The sequence below is a fragment of the Lycium barbarum genome, chromosome 2 (assembly GCF_019175385.1).
Source record: "Lycium barbarum isolate Lr01 chromosome 2, ASM1917538v2, whole genome shotgun sequence".
In the NCBI taxonomy this organism is placed as follows: Eukaryota; Viridiplantae; Streptophyta; class Magnoliopsida; order Solanales; family Solanaceae; genus Lycium; species Lycium barbarum.
Window position 1 is genome coordinate 98,642,019 of NC_083338.1, and position 25,321 is coordinate 98,667,339.

Here is a 25,321-nt window from a genome sequence, read left to right on the forward strand (position 1 = left end):
GTTTACTTTCATGAACTTCTATATGCTTCCATGTTTTCATGCAAGTTATACTATATATCTATCTTCATGTTATATACAATCACGAATCATGTTTACATAATTCATGGGCTACTAAGCCAATTATATCCATGTTCATGTTTTGGGAGTTGCACAGATTACCGAGAAGGTTTAATACCGGAAACTACGTATGCCAGCGTAGGATAAAGATCGCTCCGCCCAGTTAGGACGATTCCTTCATGTTTACCCATTGCGGGTTATTGGCTCCATTTATATGTCATGTTCATTTCTTGTACCCCGGCAAGGTACAAGATGGCTTAGCTGATCGAGCACAGATCAGGCGCCACGTGCTTACGTGGTGGGTACATATCGGTTATACTAATTCTCTCCCACAAGATATCTTTACATACTTAAAATATTTTATTCATGTTATACATATTCTTGTCAGATGATATTCATGTTCATGTTCAGCTTACAGATACAGTTTCAGTTTCAGTTCTGTTATTTCATGTGCCATGCTTATTTCATTCAGTTTCTTTACATACCAATACAATTCGAATGTCCGGATCTCCCATTTTATTTTCATGGGGTCCTGCATTTCACGATGCAGATTTACAGGATGGCGGATCAGCTCGTTAGGACTTTGCACGTACCAGCTATTGGTGAGCCCCATCTCATTCGGGGTTTTATCTTTATTTTTTTATTGTCAGTTATGCAATAAAGGTATGCCGGGGGCCTTGTCCCTATAAACAGTTTAGTAGTCTGACAATGCCGGGGGGCCTTATCCCTGTAAACAGTTTAGCAGTCAGACTCATGCTAGAGGTTTTATAGACTAGATTAGTTCAGTTATGTCATGTCAGATATTCAGAGTTGTATAGCCAGTATTAGCTCAGCATTTATCGTTTAATTTCAGACTTATGGTTACTTAACCTATGCTTCATTATCACCATGCATGTTATATTATATTCCGCATCAGTATATGCCCCATGTTGATTCAGTAAGCCATGTGGTTCGCTTGGTCACATGCAGCAAAGCACCGAGTGCCATCTTACGCCCAGGCCATGGTTCGGGGCATGACTGTCACGACCCAACCGGAGGGCCGCGACGGGCACCCGGTACTAGCCCACCCGGGCACCTCTTAACATACCTTCATATTTACCTCTAGGTGAGCCACGTAGCTAAATCATACTTTCTATCCATTATTCATGCTAACAACAATACATTTATATCATCATTTGCAACTATGCCCATATCAATGTACATAAGCCGACGAGGCTAACAAAATGACATCTAAAATATAGGCCGACAAGGCTAAACACATCTAACCATATACACATGTCTACGAGCCTTTAAGGAGTGTATGTCATATCATATAGGCGGGACAGGACCCCGCTATGCCCATAAATATATACAAAAAAGAATAAGTACCAAAAGCTTTAGCTCCGAAGGAAATGGAGCTTCGCTATGTAATCCCTGAGTAATAAGGCTATAGATCAAGTCTGTCTCCCTGGCCACCTGCGGGCATGACGCAGCATCCACAAATAAAAGGATGTCAGTACGAAGAATGTACTGAGTATGTAAAGCATGATCAATATCATTATGAAAGCATAATAGACAACATAGAAATAGCGTAGGATGAGAGATAGTAGTATCATCGTCATAAGCACTTACTTGCTTCTCATAGGGGCTTTCCATTTCTAACGCGTAATTGTGTACATACATCCATATCCGTATCCGTACTCATATCCGTAATCATTTACATTTCGTATCCATAGTCGTATTCATATACATATTTTTATTCATATTCGTATTCATACTCATATCTATATCATATACATATTCATATCATATACATAGCATTTACATAGCATACCCGACCACGAAGGTTCGGTGTTTCACGTACCCGGCCATGGCTAGGCTCGGTTATCATACATACCTGTCCAACCAAGGCTCAGGGTTACACATACCTGGCCCTTCCAAGGGTCAGGGTTATCCATACCCAACTGCAGTGGTGCGCGCGCATTATATATATATACACTATATTTTCTACCCGACCATATAAGCTCGGGATTTCATAATAGCCATACTTAGGCACATATACATAAAGCCCATAAACATCATTAGCGTCATCACTATTATCATCGTCATCATTATCATCATCACCATTATCGTCGTCATCATTATCGTTATCACTATTATCGTTTTTCATTACATCTATCTTTATAGGATTCTTCGTCATATGAGGAATTTAGTACAATTGTAATATATCAAAAGTCATAAGCTTAGCAGCTTTTGAAGATGGCATCATTTGTAGGACATCATAGGCTTATAGAAAATTAGATATTTGGCCAAAGAACCATGCCTTATGAAAGAAGGGTTAGCCTTACATACCCTTCCGTTCAACTATTCTATCACTTGCACGTTCTCCTTCAATGCTCACGTTTCTACCTTCATTAGAGTTATACTATCATTAGAAAGTCGATAACTTAACATACATGACTAAAGCTTAGAGAGAATTGGACAGCATCTCCTTTATTTATACGACTTCCTTCATATCATACATCAACTCCCAAACATCAATAATACATTCGCAACATCATAACAATAGTCTTTATTTAACTACATTATCCATATTCCTCAATTCGCTTCAAGTCATCCATATCCATAGTTATAGCACACTATTACTTTCACTCATATACAATGTCTATCCCATGTTCTCAATATCATTTATAACATGATTATATTCATAACATATCAAGAATCATTACTCAACCCAAGCTATTACTCAAAAATGACACTATTCCCACATTCATGACCCATTTTCTATCTCCTACTACAATCCAAGTGTTTCAACTTCTCAATACCTTAAATAGCATGGAAATATCATAAAACTTACCTTAGATGTTATAGGAATAAGCTTTGGATGGAAATACTTCACTTGAGCCAAAACCCTAGTTCATCTCCAATGAAATTTCTTGGCTTGGATGATCTTTAATGAGTTTCTTACACTTGGTTTTCTTAGTTTGATGAAGTTGATCATAAATTTCTCTTGAGTTCTTGTAGATGAAGAGTGGAGAGGGTTTCTAGAGAGTTCTTGAAATGTTGGATGAAAAATGAAATGAAATAATGATTGTCACGACCCGACTAGGGGCCGCGACGGGTACCCGGGGCTAACCACCGAGCACCGCTCGTTCTGCTACTCATCATACTTATTTAACGCCCTTGATAATTTATACTCAAATCATGAGAAATTCATATTTCATTTGAAAACATAAACACTTTTATATACATAAGCCTTTCGGCCATCAAAATAATATAAATACATAGTGGCGATCTCGTGAGACCATATAACCCACACTGCGTATCCACGAGCCTCTACTGGAGTGCTAGACAAAAGGACGGGACAAGACCCCGTCATGCCCAAAATACATATACATGAATATACACAAAAAAATAATTATAAGCACCTCCGGAACAAAGGAGTGCTCTCTGATCAGCTACTGGCTCCTACAAGTCCGGATCAAGCTCACCTCCCTGTCTACCTGTGGGCATGAACACAGCGTGTTACATCCGACATTTTCGCTTATTCGAAAAAATTCAAGATAAATTGACTTATGATGAATAAGGCCACAATTGGACATCTCTTGGTATGAATGTGTAGGCTATGAATACAATGGTGTGGAATTACGAAAGGTGGCCAAGGGCAAAATTGGAATTTTGGAAATTTGCCTTATGGATTACAATATGTAACCAACAATTCTTGGGCTCAAAAGAAATAATAAGACAAGGCCCAAGAAGGGAAGGCCCAACCGGCCATGAAGTGAAAAAAAAAATAATAGCCCAAGTCCACAATTTAATTTGGTAGTATTATATAGTGGATAATTAGCAAGAATGTTCAAGAAAGAACAAAGCAAGAACAAAGGAAAAAAAAAAAAAGGGTTCGGGTTTAGGAGAAAAGAAAAGAGAAAAGAAAGAAAAAAAAAATTTGGAGCCAATTCCTTGGTTCAAAAGTTCATCTTTTGTGAAATTATTACCAAGTGCAAAGCCCTCTCCAAGTTGGTATAATTTTCAAGGCAAGAAAGTGCTTCTTTTGGCAAGTGGAAAGAAAGTGGAAAAGGTAAGATTCTTGCTTTCTATGTTGAAGGAATTTTGTTTATATGGTAGCATGTGTAGTGTATATGAGAATTTCGGGAGTGTTGCATGCATGTGGTGTGTGTTTGTGTTGTTGCCGTAGGGAGTAGTTGGATGGAGGGAAATGGTTAAACTTGTTAGTATGTTGATTATGTTGCTATTGCCTTAGGAAATCAATGTAAAGTATGAAGACTTTGTGTGTTGTGAGTGTGTGTGTGTGTGACCGTGAGCTATAGGGAGGAGGAAGTAATGTGAACTAATCTTGTTTAGTTAGTTTGTGGCGTCGTTGGGACCTCTATAACGCAAATGAATGTTTAAGTGAATTGAATTGGCGTTGGAAAATGATTTCGGAACATTATGGGAAAGTATATATTTTTGGTATGTTTGTGTATATCATTGTATATCTATGATATTGAGACTTTAAATATGACTTATGGTTGATGTTAATGAATTCGGAATGAAACGACGCAAATTAGAACGTCCGTTGTAAGTTTTGATGTTTTGAAAGAATTATGGAAAGTAATGAATTTTGGGCAATTTTGTATATGGTTTGGAATGTATTTGGGATGTGATTGAATAATCTTGAATGAGTAAATGAATATAATGATGTGGATATAGATTTGGAGTTTTGGAAGTTTGAATGAAAAGTTGCCAACTTGTGTAATAAAGTAGAACTTTGAAGCTAGAGTGATTTGTATTGTTTGATGATGTGTGGGCTGTTGTTGTTGATGTATTTTGAGCCGAGTTAGGTCTCGGGGGTGTTAGATTTATAGGGGAGGTGCTGCCGAAATTTCGGTAGGCAAAAATGAAGTTAATGGCATTTTTAAGCCTAAGAATCTCAATTGGTAACTTTGACCATTCGCAGATTTCAGACGAAACGGGACTTGACTTTTGGGAGAGCATACGACGTCTGTAAGGTATGTAAAGCTTCCCACTTCTTCATTTGACATGTCTTAGTATGCTAGGTGAGTATTGGAACCTCCGGAGCATTTCTGCTCCTCGAAACCCGATCCACAGAAAAGTTACTATTCATTCAATTCAATTGAAGCCTAAGGGCTCTATTTTGGCTAGAATGCCACCAATCGTCCGAAACCTATCGAAATGTGGTCGGGTAACTTAGAAATAATTATGTATGAACTTTTGGCCCCTAAATGTTCGTAAATTATGTTCGCCACCTCAATTCGACTCGAGGTGGGCCCGCTAACCCCGAGACGCCCTATTTGTCTTATTGGTCCTTTTGAATAAAGTTTGAAATGATACCTTCGATTTTGGAACTTCCTCCTACGAGACGTGTTTTGAATATTACGATACGCTAAGTTACGTCTTGAGCTATACGTACTATTTTGGAAACGTTTTGTGAAATGAAACCTTGTATCGACTAAATATTCGATTATTTTGTATTATGAAATGACTTATGGGAATACTCTGTTTTGAAAGACTATTTTGAAGTATGACTTGCATTTGTTTGCTCACGACTCCGCTCGTGCCTTATCATGACTTCGTTCACCGGTTCCCGGGCCGGTTATGATTCGTGCGCCTTACAATAATTCGGCCGTATGCTGTGTTACGGTTCCCGAGGCTTCGCCATAGGGCCGGGTTCCGTTTGGAGTTATGCTGTGATATGGCTCGTGATGCGATACACTCACCTATGTTTGTGTTTGTGTTCGGAGATACGGAGATTTGAAACCTTCTGGTGTTATGCTGTGTGTGGCGCCAGCGTCGGAGTGGCGACCACGTTCCTAAGCGTTTGCATGATTTCGTTTGCATTATGTATACGTATATGATTTTGATACGGATTTTGACATCCCGATTTGTACTCCACTTTGTTATCTGATTTGCTTTCAGTTTTGATCTATATTTCTGTACTCCGTGCTTTACATACTCAGTACATATTTCGTACGGACCCCCTTTCTTCGGGGGCTGCGTTTTATGCCCGCAGGTACAGACATTGGTGATCCTCCACTGTAGGCTTCACTTTCTGCTATTTTGGAGTACTCCTTCTGATCCGGAGTCCACTTTTGGTACAGACTCCTTTTGCTATGTATATGCTCTGTATATTTGACGATTTGGGTACGGCGGGGCCCTGTCTCGCCATATGTCTTTGTTTTGAGTTCGTAGAGGCCTGTAGTCATATATGTGGGGCGAGGGTCCTATATATGTTTGTTTGATTTTGTTTTCTGGTCTTAAAGCGGTCCGTTTGTTTTGATGGCCCTAAATGGCCCTTATGCTTATGTTTGCACTTTCGACCGGCGATGTCTATTCCGCCGCTCAGTTTGTATTTGATATGGCATTTTGATTTGTGCGACCGCTTAAGACATATTTGATAAAGGTTCAGTTTGATATGACTTTTATGAATTTTTGGAACATGCTCGGATTTGGTAAATGAACATGCGGTTTGGTCTGGGTACCCAGATAGGGTGCCAGTCGCGGCCCACGGGGCTGGGTCGTGACACAGCGTCCAAAGTAAACGGACGTCAGTACGAATATTTTACTGAGTATAAGAGGATTGAACAATAATGAAACATCAATGAAATGAAGAGGCATCAAATGAGGAGCAATCTGTAACTGACTGTGAATCATAAAAGAAATAAATCATGCAATCTTACTCGTACTCATCATCACATCATATATGCATAAATGTATAAGTATAAGCTGCCCATCCATGTAGATACGGTGTAATAATAAGTAACCTGCGTCCAGGCCTCCCGCGTCCGGGGTATATGCTGCCCACTATAGTGGTGTGTATATCTGCCCGACCATATAGGTACGGTGTAATATCATCATCATATGCTCATCATCATATGCTCATCATCATATGCTCATCATAGTATGCTCATCATAATACATGTATGAAGACTCAAGGACAACTATACTTTATCGGGGTGACGTAAGGTCGTGATTCCCCCGATTACATTATGTAGCATTCACAAGCATTCTGCCGCACCTTGAAGGAAGTAGTATATAAGGTGAGTGTGTACAATGCATAACATCATCGACTTTATGGTACTCTGCCTCACCTTGAAGGGACAATACATAAGGTGAGTGTATACAATACATGACATACTTAACTTAATGGTATTCTGCCTCACCTCGAAGGGAATAATGTATGAGGTGAGTGTGTACAACATACGACATCATTAGCATTATAGGAACGTCATATCATGAGCTTTAGGATCTTTAGATTCAAGCTTATCATCATCATCATTGGACTCATAACCTATCTCTTATCTCATATAACTATTCATGATCATAGACTCTTGACTTTCCGGGATATGTATAGAGAATTCATGGAGAGAAAGGAGAATCATACCATCGGATTCATGCCATAGAAAGAAAGGACTAGCCTCACATACCTTTTACGTTTAACTAATCTATCGCTTGCTTGTTCTTCTTCAATATCCACGTTTCTACCTTCAAGAGAATTCACATTAACGTTAGTTAACAATTATAAGAACGGACTTACTAACGCTAGGGAAAATTGAGCAGCATTTCCCTTGTTTATACTACTTTTCCCATGTTCTATATCAGCTCCCAAACGTTCATAACGACATTAACAATATCACAAACGACAATCATCATTTATCTACATTTACCACAATTCACCATTTCCCTTCAATTTCTCCATAATTATGATTATGACTCCCTATCGCGTTTTCTCACATATAATACCTATTCCATGGTCTAAATGTCATTTATAACGTATTCACGATCACAACATACCAACATTCATCGTTCATCCCAACCACTATTCAACAATGACACTATTCACTCATTTATGACCCATTTTCTATGTCTTTCTACAATTCAAGTGTTTTGGCCTTCCAATACCTTAAACAACATGGTATGGTCATGAAACTTACCTTAGATGATGGATGAAAAAGCCTTGAATGGAAATACTCTTCTAGCACCAAAACCCTATTTCACTTCCCTTGGATTTTCTTGAGGTAGATGAACTTTTACTAAGTTTCACACACTTATTTTCATGGATTTGAAGTAGTTGATTGTTACACCTCGGAAATTTCCCGTGAACGTACAACGAATAGACTAACGAAGAATACGGGTATAGGATGTTTTAATAGGAAGGGAACGACGTTTGACGACCCTGAGTAAGATTTCAAAGGTAATTGCAATAAGAGATAGGTTATGCCCACAATGACTAATCATAGGTTTTGAAAATGTGAAAAGTTGCAGATTTGCATTTTGGCCCAGTCGGTCGTAAAATAAAATACGGACCGTAAAGTGGTATATGGCCCGTAAACTACCATGTCGTATTTCAACTTACAAAACTTCAACTTTCTGCCAAATGTTCAAATGGTTAATTACGACTTGGAATACGGACTGTAAATTGAAATACGGCCCGTAAACTGCGATCGTAAATCACCATGACCTCCAACATACCTTTCTGGTTCTGTTATGCTTAAATACGACCACGAAATACGGCCTGTAAACTGGAATACGGACCGTAAACTGGGTTTACGACCATTGTACACTTCAACTACTGTTCATTCCGGATCAGATTTTAAGTTATTAAAAAGGAGACCCAAGCTCATTAATTTATTTCATTTCCACGATACTTCTCTCTAGAAACCTCTAGAATACTCACCACTCTTCACCTACAAGAAAACAAAGGAAATCAAGGATCAATATCAAGAACCCAAGTGAATCAAGTGTATGAAACTCATCAAAGCTCATCCAAGTTAAGGAATTTCAAGAGAAGTAAACTAGGGTTTTTGGTGCAAGAAGAACAATACCACTCAAGGATTGTTCCTACAACATCTAAGGTAAGTTTTATGGTATTTACATATTATTTAGAGTATGGAAGAGTTGAAACACTTGAATTATAGATGGATGTAAGAAATGGGTCATGAAAGTGTGAGTAGTAGCATTGTTGAGTAAAGGGTTGAATTGAGCCATGATCATTGATAAGTTGTGATTATAAAAATGTTATGAATGACATTTAGAACATGAAATAAGTATTATACACAAGGAAACGCGATAGTAAGCTATAACCATAAATATGGAGAAATGGAAGAGAAATGGTGGATTGTGGTCAATGGATATAAATGATGATTGCTGATTGCAGTATTGTGGATGTTATTATGGATGTTATTGTGAGCGTTTGAGAGTTGATATAGAATATGTGAAAAGTAGTATAAATAAAGGAAGCGCTGCCCAATTTTCCCTAGAATTAGTAACGCGTTCTCATAGTCGATTAACTAACGATAGTGCGAATTCTCTCTTGAAGGTAGAAAAGTGATATCGAAGGAGAACAAGCAAGCGCTAGCTTAGTTAAACGTCAAAGGTATGTAAGGCTTATCCCTTCCTTCAAAGGCATGAATCTTTCAAGCTTTCCATGATCCTCCTATACGATGGAACTTATGAGTCCTCAAATATACTAAACTACATTCGAGCATGATAATGATGATGATGAGCTAGAGTATAGAGATCCGATGGTTCATGATACAACACTAATGATGTAATTATCGTTAACACTCACCCTATGCACTATCTCTTTCGAGGTGAGGCAGGATACTCATAAATGTTCATAATATAATCGGGGGTTTACGACCTTACGTCACCCCGACGTAGTTATGGTTGTCTTCAAAGCCTAATGTATGCTTCTAACGATGAATGTGAAATAATGCTAAGTCATGATATGTCTATAAGATAATGAATAGTGCTAGCTTATAATATGCCTATGTTATGTATGGAAGTTGTCGAGCTATGATAAGATTATGATACGTTCATGAGATGTGTAATAGTGATGGGTTATGATTGATTATGTGATGATATGATTCCACCGCGCCAGAATGGCCGAGCATGTCACCGCTAAGGCGGGCTGCATATGATTCCACCGTGCCTAGATTGCCGGGCATGTCACCGCTAAGGCGGGCTGCGATGTTACACGGAGCCTAGAGGGCCGGGCATGATCACCACTAGTGGGCGGCATATGATGGTTACCCGGACGTGGGTTAACGATGAGGATTATGATGTGATGATTATGTGATGTGATGACACATGTACCATGATTGTGTAAAATATGATATATGTAAAGAATGTAATTGCCTATGATACTTATGCAGGTTATATCTCTCTCTTACGACTCATGATCCTTCCATTATATTTATTTCATTCTTTCCTTACATACTCAGTACAATATTCGTACTGACGACCGTTTTCTTTGGACGCTGTGTTCATGCCCACAGGTAGACAGGAGGCGAGCTTGAGCCAGACTCGTAGGAGCTGTTAGCTGATTGAAAGCACTCCTTTGTTCCGGAGGTGCTTGATTATTCTTTTGTGTATATTTGTATATGTTGGGCACGACGGGGTCCTGTCCCGTCTACATGTCTAGTACTCCAGTAGAGGCTCATAGATACACAGTGTGGGTTATGTGGTTTCACGAGGTTGCCGTTATGTATATGTATACATCTATTATTTTGATAGCCTAATGGCTTATGTATATAAAAGAGTATTTTTATATTCCCAAATGAAGGGATGATTTTCTTATGTCCTCAGCATAAATTGATAAAGAAATGTCGGATGAGTATAATGAGTAGTGGAACGAGTGGTGCTCGGTGGTTAGCCCCGGGTACCTGTCACGGCCCCTAGTGGGTCGTGACATTGATCTTGGTTTTCCTTTGTTTTCTTGTGGATGAAGAGTGGAGAGAATATTCTAGAGGTTTCTTGACTTGTGGAGTGAAAATGAAATAAGAGAGAGATCCCTTATATTAATTCACAATCTGTCCCGACCAGAACATACGGACCAACATACGGTCCGTATATTTTTCACTGACCGTATGTCTGGACCGTATGTTTGGTCCAGTGAAGTATGCCATTCTGGGCTGAACCTACGGCTGGACATACGGTCCGTGTATTTTATACGGCCAGTATGTCTGGCCGTATAATGTCCAGCTGTCCGGGACTTGTTCTCGTCGACTCGTTTGATCTCCAATCCTTATGGAACCTTCTTGACACTTGTTTAACACCTCAATACCAATCTAAGGGATGTCATTACTCGTCTCTAAGACATCATTATGCCATTATTAACTCGTCGTCCATGATTCGCACCCGGCATATAACATACCCTTTACTTTCTTTGCCAAACTTCTTCCCTTTGGTCAAATGTCTTCGAATCTCGATTAAGATCATCAAATGCTATTTATTACTTATCAAATCATCGTATACGTCGTGCCCTTCTCTAGATTATTCACTATACGCTAACGGGGAATTTTTTCCAAGGTGTAACATTCTCCCCCCTTTTAGAACATTCGTCCTCGAATGTTAAGCACTCGGGAATTCTGCGAAAATTTCGCCAGAGTTTCCCCTGTAATATGGCAGTACCATCCTGTCACAACAACCCATAATATCACTGCCTCACAGGACCACAACATAATAGCAACATATCTATGGCCACACACGACCAAAAGCATGAAAAGTAAGCGTACATACCTCATAACGTTGGGGCTTCATCTTGAATATCCTCTGGGGGTTGGAATAAGTGTGGACATGTGGATTTCATTTTCTCTTCCGCTTCCCAAGTCATTTCTTCCCGGTTGTTGTTTCGCCATAAGACCTTGACTGAGGCTACTTCCTTATTTCGAAGCCGTCGTACTTGCCTATCTAGAATGGCAATGGGCACCTCTTCATATGCCAGCTTTTCTGTCACTTGGACATCATCAATCGGAACAATCCTCATAGGATCTCCAACACACTTGCGGAGCATCGAAACATGGAATACTGGATGGACTGATTCAAGCTCCGAAGGCAAGTCCAATTCATAGGCTACATGACCCACCTTGCAGGTAATTTTATAGGGTCCAATGTATCTAGGACTTAACTTCCCTTTCTTGCCAAATATCATCACCCCTTTCATTGGCGACAATTTCAAAAATACCCAATCATCAACCCGAAATTCCAAGTCTCGTCAGCGATTGTCTGCATAAGACTTTTGGCGACTTTGGGCTATCAACAATCGATCTCGGATTACTTTGACTTTTTCTACCGCTTGCTGAATCAATTCAGGGCCTATTAGTTGTACTTCTCCTATTTCAAACCATCCAATTGGGGACCTGCATTTCCTTCCATATAATGCTTCATACGGAGCCATTTGGATACTGGAATGGTAACTATTGTTATATGCAAATTCAATCAGAGGTAGGTGATCATCCCAACTACCACCAAAGTCTAGTACACAAGCCCGTAGCATATCTTCCAAAGTCTGAATAGTGCGTTCGGCTTGTCCATCAGTCTGCGGATGAAATGCCGTGCTAAGTTTCACTTGGGTACCTAGACCCTCCTGGAAGGATTTCCAGAACTTGGCCATAAACTGTGCCCCTCTATCTGTGATAATGGATAATGGAGTACCATGAAGTCGCACAATTTCCTTGAGATACAGCCTTGCATAATCTTCAGCCGAGTAGGTAGTTCTAACCGGAAGAAAATGGGCTGATTTCGTAAGTCTATCCACGATCACCTATATGGAATCATACTTTCCTCGAGAACAAGGTAACCCCACAATAAAATCCATATTGATCACTTCCCATTTCTAAGTAGGGATTTCCATCACTTGCAATAACCCTCCTGGCTTTTGATGCTCGATCTTTACTTGCTGGCAATTTGAACACTGAGCTACAAATTTTGCTATGTCTCTCTTCATGCCATCCCACCAATATATTAATTTAAGATCGTGATACATCTTGGTTGCACCTGGGTGAATAGAATACCGAGAATAATGGGCTTCTTCTAGAATTTGTCGGCGCAATTCTGCCACATTCGGCACACATAGCCTGCCTCGGTATTTAAGAATTCCATTCGTGGAAACATAGAATGGAGATTTCTCTTTTTCATAAGATATGTCTCTGTAATGGCTCAACTGAGGATCTTCATATTGCCGCTCTTTCACTTCCATATTCAAGGATGATACTGTAGGATCATTAATACTAATCCCCGCACTACCCGAATCAATCACACGTACTCCAAGATTAGCTAATCGGTGGAGCTCATGAACCATCTCTTTTATTTCCGGTGGAACTTCGTATAAACTGCCCATTGATCGGCGGCTAAGCGCATCAGCTACTACATTCGCTTTTCCGGGATGATACAAAATATTCACATCATAGTCTTTCAACAATTCTAACCACCGCCTTTGCCGCAGATTCAACTCTTTTTGTTTGAAAATGTACTGGAGACTTTTGTGATCTGTATAGATATTGACATGCACACCATACAAGTAATGTCTCCACATCTTCAGTGCATGAATAATCACAGCTAATTCGAGATCATGAGTTGGGTAGTTCTTTTCATGTTTCCGCAGCTGTCTCGAAGCATAAGCAATGACTTTACCATGCTGCATTAACACACATCCTAACCCAACACCGGAAGCATCACAGTACACAACATAACCATCTGGCCTTTCTGGAAGTGTTAAGACTGGAGCTGAGGTTAATCTGTCCTTCAACTCCTGGAAGCTACGCTCACAAGCATCATTCCACTGAAATTTCGCCGACTTCTGTGTTAGCTTCGTCAACGGGGCTGAAATAGATGAGAAGCCCTCTACGAATCTTCTATAATAACCTGCCAATCCCAGAAAACTACGAACTTCTGTAGGCGTCGTAGGCCTTGGCCAAGTCTTCACAACTTCAATTTTCTGAGTGTCGACTCGAATACCATCATTTGAAATAACATGACCCAGAAATGTTACAAAATTCAGCCAAAACTCGCACTTTGAAAATTTTGCATATAATTCTCGGGCTCGAAGAATTCCAAGAACGATTCGCAAATGATCCGCATGTTCTGATTCTGTGCGAGAATATACCAGAATATCATCAATGAACACTATCACAAATAAGTCCAAGAGTGGCCTGAACACATTATTCATCAAATTCATAAACACGGCCGGAGCATTGGTCAACCCAAACGACATCACCCATAACTCATAGTGGCCATATCTCGTTCTGAAGGCTGTTTTGGGAATATCTTCTTCTCTAACCCTCACTTGATGATAACCCGACCTCAAGTCTATTTTATAAAACCACTTAGCGCCCTGTAGTTGATCAAATAAATCATCAATCCTTGGAAGAGGATATCTGTTCTTTATTGTCACCTTGTTCAATTGCCTATAATTGATGCACATTCATAGAGAACCATCTTTCTTTCTCACGAACAAGACTGGTGCTCCCCACGGTGATGAACTGGGCCTAATAAACCCCTTTTCAAGCAAATCTTTCAACTGTGCCTTTAGCTCATTCAATTCTGCCAGAGCCATTCGATACAGAGGAATAGAAATAGGCTTGGTGTCCGGCAACACATCAATGGCGAAGTCAATTTCTCTTTCTGGAGGAAGACCTGGAAGTTCATCTGGGAATACATCTGGAAATTCATTCACTACCGGAAGGGATTGGAAAGTTGGAGACTTTGCCTCGGTGTCATAAACTCGGACTAGATGATAAATATAGCCTTTGGCTATTATCTTTCTTGCCTTAAGGTAGGAAATAGACCTACCCTTCGGAGATGTTGCATTACCCTTCCATTCAAGCACGGGCTTTCCCGGAAATTGGAATTGAACTACTTTCAATCGGCAATCAACACTGGCATAACATGATGCCAACAAATCCATACCCATAATCACATCAAAATCTAGCATTTCCAGCTCAATTAAATCAGCTTTGGTCCGGCGATCACATATCACAATTACACAATTTTTATACACTTGTCTCGCTATCACGGGATCACCAACCGGAGTAGATACCTCAAAAGGTTTGATTGGCTCAGGTTTTACCCCAATACAGCCAGCAATATATGGAGTAATATAATAGAATGTAGAACTCGGATCTATCAATGCATACACATCACGAGAGAATATAGACAATGTACCTGTAACCACATCCGGGGAGGTCTCAAGATCTTGCCGTCCGGCTAAAGCATATACACGGGGCTGAGTGGCACCTGAAGTAGATGCTACCCCTCTGACTTTACCTCAACCTGCTGACATCTGGGGAATCTGCCCTACCGGGCGCATTGAGGAAGAACCGGCCGCTGATCCTGTGGGTTGAGTCCCAACTCTACCTTTCATTGACGGGCAATCTCTCATCATGTGCCCAATCTGGCCACAGGCATAGCAAGCATCCGATCCCTGGCGACACCGTCCAGAATGTAATCTACCGCACTGACTGCACTGCGGTACTGGGGGTCTCCTCTGGCTATAATCTCCCTCAAACTGAGAATCTGGGGCCCTCGAACTCTGACCCTGTCCTGAACGAAAGGAGCGATCAAATCTCCTACCCGTAAATTGAGGAGGTGCACTGGTCACTGACTGGCCAGAGTGTCTGGAATAAGTCTGCTTCGATCCCCCTCTATAATCGCTACCTGTCCCCATAGATCTGGCCCTCTTGCTTTGCCTTATATCAATGTCGCGATCACCCCTTTGCGGATGTCGTTGTCCTTCTAATTTCTGGGCATGGGCTTGTATTGGGAAAATATCCACCCCGCCTTGCGATGAAGCCGTCAAACAATCCTTGAACAAATGTGGCCCCAAGCCACTCACAAATCTATGTACCCGATCTCTCATGTCGGCCACCATAGTCGGGGCATATCTAGCCAATGAATTAAATTGAAGGCTATATTCCCGAGCGCTCATATTCCCTTGCTTTAGATTCAAGAACCTATCCACTCTAGCTCGGTGGACCTCGGGTGGCAAATAGTGACGAATAAAAGCATCTACGAATTCTTGCCACACGGGAGGAGAAGCATTTTCTTTTCTCGATGCTATCCAATTATTATACCATAATACCGCCACATCTCGGAGTCTATAAGATGCCAACTCCACGGATTCAGTTTCGGAGGCATGGACAATCCTCAATGTTCTTAGGATCTTATCAATAAAACCCTACGGATCTTCATCCGGCTTCGACCCGAAAAACTCCGGAGGATTTAGACTCATAAAATCACGGGCTCTGATACTAGCTGACCGATCACTTGGGCCCGCATTCTACCGCTGTGCCTGGGTGGCAACCAACTGTGTCAATAACTGAATGGCCTCGGTCACTTGTCGACCCGAAGCAACCGGTGGAGGAATTAGAGCTGAAGCTCCCCCTTGTTCTTCCACATTAGGCGGGGTGGAGGATGTATTAGATAGGGTCTCATTATGTGACTCGCCCTTTTCTACATTCATCGGAGGTTCTCTTTCCACCCGCCTTTTTGTCGCAGTCTTTCCCGTCTGGACGGCTGTAGCTTTTCCCTTTGGCGGCATTCTGAAATCACAACACACTATTAGGGAGGATAAAATCTTATACACGGCTCTATCGCACGATCTCATAAGAAGAAAGATGGTCATTTTTCCTAAATGCCCTATAGCCTCTTGTTTATTGATGTGGCGCGCACCACACCATAAACAAGAATCTACTAGACACGGCTCGTAGACACTTCCTAGGACTGAACTGCTCTGATACCACTTTTGTCACGACCCGACTAGGGGCCGCGACGGGTACCCGGGGCTAACCACCGAGCATCGCTCGTTCTGCTACTCATCATACTCATTTAACGCCCTTTTATCCAATTTATACTCAAATCATGAGAAAGTCATATTTCATTTGAAAACATAAACACTTTTACATACATAAGCCTTTCGGCCATCAAAATAATATATATACATAGTGGCGATCTCGTGAGACCATATAACTCACACTGTGTATCTACGAGCCTCTACTGGAGCTAGACATAAGGACGGGACAAGACCCCGTCATGCCCAAAATATATATACATGAATATACATAAAAAAATAATCATAAGCACCTCCGGAACAAAGGAGTGCTCTCTAATTAGCTACTGGCTCCTACGAGTCCGGATCAAGCTCACCTCCCTGTCTACCTATGGGCATGAACACAACGTCCAAAGAAAATGGACGTCAGTATGAATATTGTACTGAGTATGAGAGACATGAACAATAATGAAACATCAATGAAATGAAGAGGAATCAAATGAGGAGCAATCTGTAACTGACTGTGAATCATAAAAAAAAAAAAATCATGCTATCTTACTCGTACTCATCATCACATCATATATGCATAAATGTATAAGTATAAGCAGCCCGTCCATGTAGGTACGGTGTAATAATAAGTAACCTGCGTCCAGGCCTCTCGCGTCCGGGGTATATGCTGCCCACTATAGTGGGGTGTATATCTGCCCGACCATATAGGTACGGTGTAATATCATCATCATATGCTCATCATAATATGCTCATCACAGTATGCTCATCATAGTATGCTCATCATAATACATGCATGAAGACTCAAGGACAACTATACTTTATCGGGGTGACGTAAGGTCGTGATTCCCCCGATTACATTATGTAGCATTCACAAGCATCCTGCCTCACCTTAAAGAAAGTAGTATATAAGGTGAGTCTGTACAATGCATAACATCATCGGCTCTATGGTACTCTGCCTGACCTTGAAGGGACAATACATAAGGTGAGTGTATACAATACATGACATACTTAACTTAATGGTATTCTGCCTCACCTCGAAGGGAATAATGTATGAGGTGAGTGTGTACAACATACGACATCATTAGCGTTATAGGAACGTCATATCATGAGTTTAGGATCTTTAGATTCAAGCTTATCATCATCATCATTGGACTCATAACCTATCTCTTATCTCATATAGCTATTCATGATCATAGACTCTTGACTTTCCGGGATATGTATAGAGAATTCATGGAGAGAAAGGAGAATCATACCATCGGATTCATGCCATAGAAAGAAAGGACTAGCCTCACATACCTTTTACGTTTAACTAATCTATCGCTTGCTTGTTCTTCTTCAATATCCACGCTTCACCTTCAAGAGAATTCGCATTAACGTTAGTTAACAATTATAAGAACGGACTTACTAACGCTAGAGAAAATTGAGCAACATTTCCCTTGTTTATACTACTTTTCCCATGTTCTATATCAGCTCCCAAACGTTCATAACGACATTAACAATATCACAAATGACAATCATCATTTATCTACATTTACCACAATTCACCATTTCTCTTGAATTTCTCCACAATTATGATTATGACTCCCTATCGCATTTTCTCACATATAATACCTATTCCATGGTATAAATGTCATTTATAACGTATTCACGATGACAACATACCAACATTCATCATTCATCCCAACCACTATTCAACAATGACACTATTCACTCATTTATGACCCATTTTCTATGTCTTTCTACAATTCAAGTGTTTTAGCCTTCCAATACCTTAAACAACATGGTATGGTCATGAAACTTACCTTAGATGATGGATGAACAAGCCTTGAATGGAAATACTCTTCTAGCACCAAAACCCTATTTCACTTCCCTTGGGTTTTCTTGAGGTAGATGAACTTTTACTAAGTTTCACACACTTGTTTACATGGATTTGAAGTAGTTGATTGGTTTTCCTTTATTTTCTTGTGGATGAAGAGTGGAGAGAATATTCTAGAGGTTTCTTGACTTGTGGAGTGAAAATGAAATGAAAATGAAATGAGAGAGAGATCCCTTATATTAATTCACAATCTGTCCCGACCAGAACATACGGACCAACATACGATCCGTATATTTTTCACCGACCGTATCTCTGGACCGTATGTTTGGTCCAGTGAAGTATGCCATTCTGGGCTGAACCTACGGCTGGACATACGGTCCGTGTATTTTATACGGCCAATATGTCTGGCCGTATAATGTCCAGCTGTCCGGGACTTGTTCTCGTCGACTCGTTCGATCTCCTATCCTTATGGAACCTTCTTGACACTTGTTTAACACCTCAATACCAATATAAGGGACGTCATTACTCATCTCTAAGACATCATTATGCCATTATTAACTCGTCGTCCATGATTCGCACCCGACATATAACATACCCTTTACTTTCTTTGCCAAACTTCTTCCCTTTGGTCAAATGTCTTCGAATCTCGATTAAAATCATCAAATGCTATCTCTTACTTATCAAATCATCGTATTCGTCGTGCCCTTGGCTAGCTTATTCGCTGTACGCTAACAGGGAATTTTTTCCAAGGTGTAAGATGTCATGACCCAACCTGAGGGCCATGACAGGTGCCCAGTATTAGCTACCGAGCACCCTTTCTCATATTATCTATCGTTCAACCTGTGCTGTCACGACTCAACCAGATGGACACTTATCATACTAGCGTTTAGCATGTTAAGAGCTTTTATAAATGCAAGACAAAACGTTGTCCAAAACTATCACATATGATATCACACACAAGCCGGTCAGGCTATCATAATGCAGGAAATTGCCAAAACGTAATCCACACTAACATAACTGAACGATGACCACCCATGACCCACATATATGTTTACAGGCCTCTAAGAGTAACAACAGTGTCATATGGCGGGACAGGGCCCCACAGTACCCTAATTAGATATATATATATATATATATATATATACAATAGAAGGATCTGTACCAAAAGTATAGGCTCCGGAACAAGGGAGCACTTCAAAGTAGCAGAATGGATGTCTTAGGCTGACGGATCACCGCAACGAGCGTCTGTACCTGCGGGCATGAAACGCAGCCCCCGAAGAAAGGGGGTCAGTACGGAATATGTACTGAGCATGTAAGGCATGAAATACAGTAAAAAGGATCATAACTAAAACGGAGAATTACCAGAAACAGGTATGACTGTTTTAAACATCAATACTCTTGCCTTTTGAAATGAAAATCATGCATGTCAACATCATATATCATATATACATATAACGTGTCCCGGCCCTCTAGTGAGGGACTCAGTGAATAGAGTCATCATATGCCATCCTGGCCACCACCCCCGTATTATCATATATATATATATATATATATATATATATATATATATATATATAACGTGCCCCGACCCTCTAGTGAGGGACGCGGTGAACAATGCAGTGGAGTACGCACGAGAACGGGTCGTGGCCCGGGACTCAGTGAAGGACATATTGAGGCATGCACGAGCAGAGTAGTGAGAAACTATATGCAAATAAATCAGTTTTTAAGACTTGATAGGTAAGTACACTAATCGACACTTGAAGGATCATAAACACGTTTCGAGTCAATCCGAGTTAGCATACGAAAGTTATGGACGTTAACCCTTGTAGAACCCTTTTTGGAATAGGGACTCTCTATGCTTTGCTCGTTATTCAATCATACAATAAGCTTGACTGTACTAAGTAGGCTAGTGTCAAGAAGTGAATAAGAATCGTAAACAAGCTCGGAACTAAAGAATAGAGTTATCCCAAGACGCGTGTCATACCTTACTTAGCTCTAGGACATGCCAAAAGAAGGAAAGGGTAAGCCTTACATACCTTGCCCGCTTCCTAAGCTAATCCGAACTTAAGTCTCGGCTTTCGCAAGATCTACAACAACGTCAAACGATATCAAACATTAGCTATAGGTATTTAGGAATCCAGTTCTAAACTAGCAATCTACCTACAGAAATTTGGGCAGCATTTCCCCTATAAATTCAACCATCCCCGAGAATTCAACTCGGCTAAATCGTCAACAACAATACCAACAACCATATTGACCACTTCAACAATTAGTTCGAATTGCATTCTAACGTTAGTAAACCTTTCTACATAATTCGACGGCATTTCATTTACATTCAAATCAACCACAACAACACAATCCGCAATCTTGTAAGCTCAATAAGAACAACAACAACACATTCCTCGCTTCCAAGTTCATGAATTATACCAACAACCACACGTTAACAACATCATTCATACAAATATAAGAAACCATGCTAACGTCGCATTAACTTCTACAACAACCCACAACGATTACAACTTCATTTTAAGCCATCAAACCTTCATTTTCATCATGGAATCCACAACAACAACAACCAAAATTACTAAATAAAATCAATTCATCACATCTTACCAACACATCCCCTATTCGGCCACAACCTACACATACATATTTCATGAATTTCATCCATTTCTACATACTATAACAATCACAAATCATCCCTAACACATAGAAAAGGAGATTAAATCTTACCTTTATCCTTTAACTTCTTAACTTGGCTAGGGTTTATGAGTTGCACAAATGAATGCTTTGCTTGCTCCAACAACTACTCCACGTTAATAAGGGCCTTCCAATTGGTTGGAATACTAGAAGAATTTGTTTTTTTGATCAACTCCAAGAGCATCAAATTCGGCCAACCATGGCCGAATACTTTTTTTTCCTTCTCTAAGCTTCTTGAATTAAAAAGATGAATAATTGTCTTGCTATGTCATCACTTATCTATATATATACTTAGCTCCTACTAATAAAAAGTGGACACATGCCCCCACTCATGGCTTGAGTTAATTGGCCAAGCCATGGGTGGGACCCACACGGCCATAGGTGGCCTTATCATGAACCCTCTTTTGAATTTCCCTTTTTACCCCTAGCCTTTCTCAATATTTCCATACTACTAATAAACAACTTGTGTATTAAAATAAAATCGGAAAGAAAATAATAGCCTTGTCCCTAACTTACCGCGATTATCTTGAAATATCCGAATGTACAAAGTACGGGATGTAACATCCTCCCCCCCTTTAAAACATTCGTCCTCGAATGTTGAACTAGTCTTATGGGGTCATATAACACTCCGGGAAATCTCTTTTACAGCTATCACATGCAGTTCATTCATCAATCAACATAGCCGCTTTAGAAATTTAGATTACATGTAGGTGTAGGAAATAAGTAGGGTACTTCTTTATCATCTCTTCTTCGGCTTCCCAGGTCATCTCTTCTCTCTTATTGTTTCCCCACAATACCTTAACGGAAGCCATGTCTTTGGTACGTAATCATCTCACCTGACGATCCAGTATGGCTATAGGCTGTTCCTCATAGGATAGCTCCTCTGTCACCTGGATATCATCTATGGGAAACACTCTGGAAGGGTCACCAATACATTTGCGAAGCATAGACACGTGGAAGACTGGATGGACTGCTCCCAAATCAGATGGTAGGTCCAATTCATAGGCAACCTTGCCTACCTTACGGATGATCTGATAAGGTCCAATATGCCTTGGACTGAGCTTTCCCTTCCTGCCGAATCTCATTATACCTTTCATGGGTGACACTTTTAGAAATACCCAATCGCCAACCTGGAACTCTAAGTGTCGACGTCGATTATCGGCATATGATTTCTGTCGACTCTGGGCTGCCAGTAACTGTTCCTGAATGAGCTTCACTTTATCAACTGCTTGCGGAACCATGTCCGGGCCAATTAACTTGTTTCGCCAACGTCGAACCAACCAATCAGTGACCTGCACTTCCTACCATACAGAGCCTCATACGATGCCATCTGGATGCTGGAATGGTAGCTATTATTATAAGCAAACTCAATAAGTGGAAAATGATCATCCCTGCTACCTTTGAAGTCAATAACACAGGCCCGTAGCATATCTTCTAACGTCTGAATAGTACGCTCGGCCTGTCCGTCAGACTGCGGGTGGAATGCGGTACTAAGACTTACCTGGGTCCCCAATCCTTCTTGAAATGATCTCCAGAAGTTAGCTGTAAACTGAGCACCTCTGTCGGATATAATAGATGTGGGGATTCCGTGAAGTCTTACTATCGCCTTAATATATAACCGGGCATAATCCTCAACCGAATAGGTGGTCCTGACTAGGAGAAAATGGGCGGATTTCGTTAGTCTATCAACAATAACCCATATAGAGTCATACTTCCATGGAGTGCGCGGTAAACCTGTAATGAAATCCATATTGATTACTTCCCACTTCCAAGTCGAAATCTCCATCTCCTGTAACGACCCACCAGGTTTCTGATGCTCGATCTTAACCTGTTGGCAATTTGGGCACTGAGCAACAAACGCTGCGATGTCCCTTTTCATACCATCCCACCAATATAAGCATCTGAGCTCATGGTACATCTTTGTTGATCCCGCATGAACAGAATAGCGGGCATAATGTGCTTCTCCCATCACTTGTCGCCGCAGCCCCGCAACCTCAGGTACACTTATTCTGCCTTTATGTAGTAGCACTCCATCAGGTGTAATCTCGAACGGAGTCTTTCCTCTTTCAAGGGCTGTGTCCCTATATTATGCCAGAACTGGGTCCTCATATTGACGTCGCTTTACTTCTTCCATAATAGAGGACTCAGCAACTTCTCGGACAGAAACCCCAGTATCTCCAGAGCCAACCAAACGGACTCCAAGACTAGCTACCTGGTAAATCTCACGAACCATTTCTTTTCTTCCGGGCTGCACGTCCGTCAGGCTGCCCATAGACTTACGGCTGAGTGCATCTGCTACTACGTTGGCTTTTCCAGGGTGATACAGAATATCAACATCGTAGTCCTTCAGTAACTCTATCCACCTTTTTTGCCTCAAATTCAGCTCCTTCTGCTTAAAAATATACTGAAGGCTCTTGTGGTCCGTATAAATATCGACATGGACGCCATATAGATAATGTCTCCATATTTTTAAAGCATGAATTACTGCTGCTAGCTCCAGATCATGAGTAGGATAGTTTCTTTCGTGCTTTTTGAGCTGCCGGGAGGCGTAAGCTATAACCCTGCCATGCTGCGTTAATACACAACCTATCCCAACACCGGAAGCATCGCAATAAATGGCATAACCGTCTGGTCCCTCGGGGAGAGTCAGAACTAGAGCTGTAGTCAACTTTTCTTTTAGCAACTGGAAGCTTCGTTCGCAAGCATCAGTCCACTGAAACTTATCTGCCTTTTGAGTCAGCTTCGTTAATGGCGCTGCAATCGAAGCGAACTTCTCCACAAATATTCTATAATATCCTGCCAATCCCAGAAAACTACGTACCGGGGTTGTCGGTCTCGGCCAAGCCTTCACGGCCTCAATTTTCTGCGTATCCACCCGAAGGCCATCAGCTCGAATGATATGCCCCAAAAATGCCACCGAAGTCAACCAGAATTCACATTTAGAGAATTTAGCATACAATTTCTGGTGCCGGAGTACCCCAAGTACTGCCCTTAGGTGATCTGCGTGCTCCTCTTCTGATCGTGAATAGACCAGGATTTCATCAATAAATACAATCATGGTTTGAATACCCGGTTCATCAGGTCCATAAACACTGCTGGGGCATTGGTCAGCCCAAAGGACATCACCCTAAACTCGTAGTGCCCATATCGGGTCCTGAATGCAGTCTTTGGGATATTTGCCTCTCTTATCCGCACCTGATGGTAGCCGGACCGCAAGTCTATCTTCGAGAAACACTTAGCACCCTGCAATTGGTCAAATAAATCGTCGATTCTGGGGAGGGGATATTTATTCTTTATAGTCACCTTGTTCAGCTGCCTATAATCAATACACATCCGTAGTGACCCATCTTTCTTCCTCACGAACAGTACCGGCGCTCCCCAAGGTGATGTACTGGGCCTGATGAAGCCCTTCTCCAACAAATCCCTCAACTGCTCCTTCAATTCTGCAGGTGCCATTTTGTAGGGAGGAATAGATATAGGCTGAGTATCTGGCAGCACATCTATCGTGAACTCTATCTCCCGCTCAGGTGGAAGACCTGGAAGCTCGTCTGGAAATACATCCGGAAATAAATTGACTACCGGGACCGACTGAAGAGTGGGTACCTCTGCTTTCATGTCATGCACACGAACCAAATGATAAATATACCCCTTCTTAATCATCTTTCTAGCCTTGAGGTATGAAATAAACTTACCCCTCGGCAATGCTGTACTTCCCGTCCACTCTAAAATGGGTTCTCCTGGAAACTAGAAGCGAACTACTTTCTTCTGACAGTCGACGTTGGCATAACAAGAAGCTAGCCAGTCCATACCCATAATAACATCAAATTCAATCATATCTAGCTCTATCAGATCCGCTTTGGTGCAACGACCACATATATCTACGGAACAGTCTCTATATACTCGCCTATCTATAACGGAATCTCCTACCGGTGTAGCTACCTCGAACGGTTCTATCGGTTTGGGCTCTATCCCAATTCTACTAGCAACCAGGGGAGTAGAGCCTGGATCTATCAATGCATATACATCTCGGGAGAAGATCAATAATATACCTGTAACCACATTTGGTGACGCCTCCTGGTCCTGTCGGCTGGCCAAGGCATATATGCGGTTTGAAGGACCGCTAGAACCGGAAGCTCCGCCACGACCTCTACCGCGGCCTACTGGTGTCGGCATACCCTGCTCCGTAGGGCGCA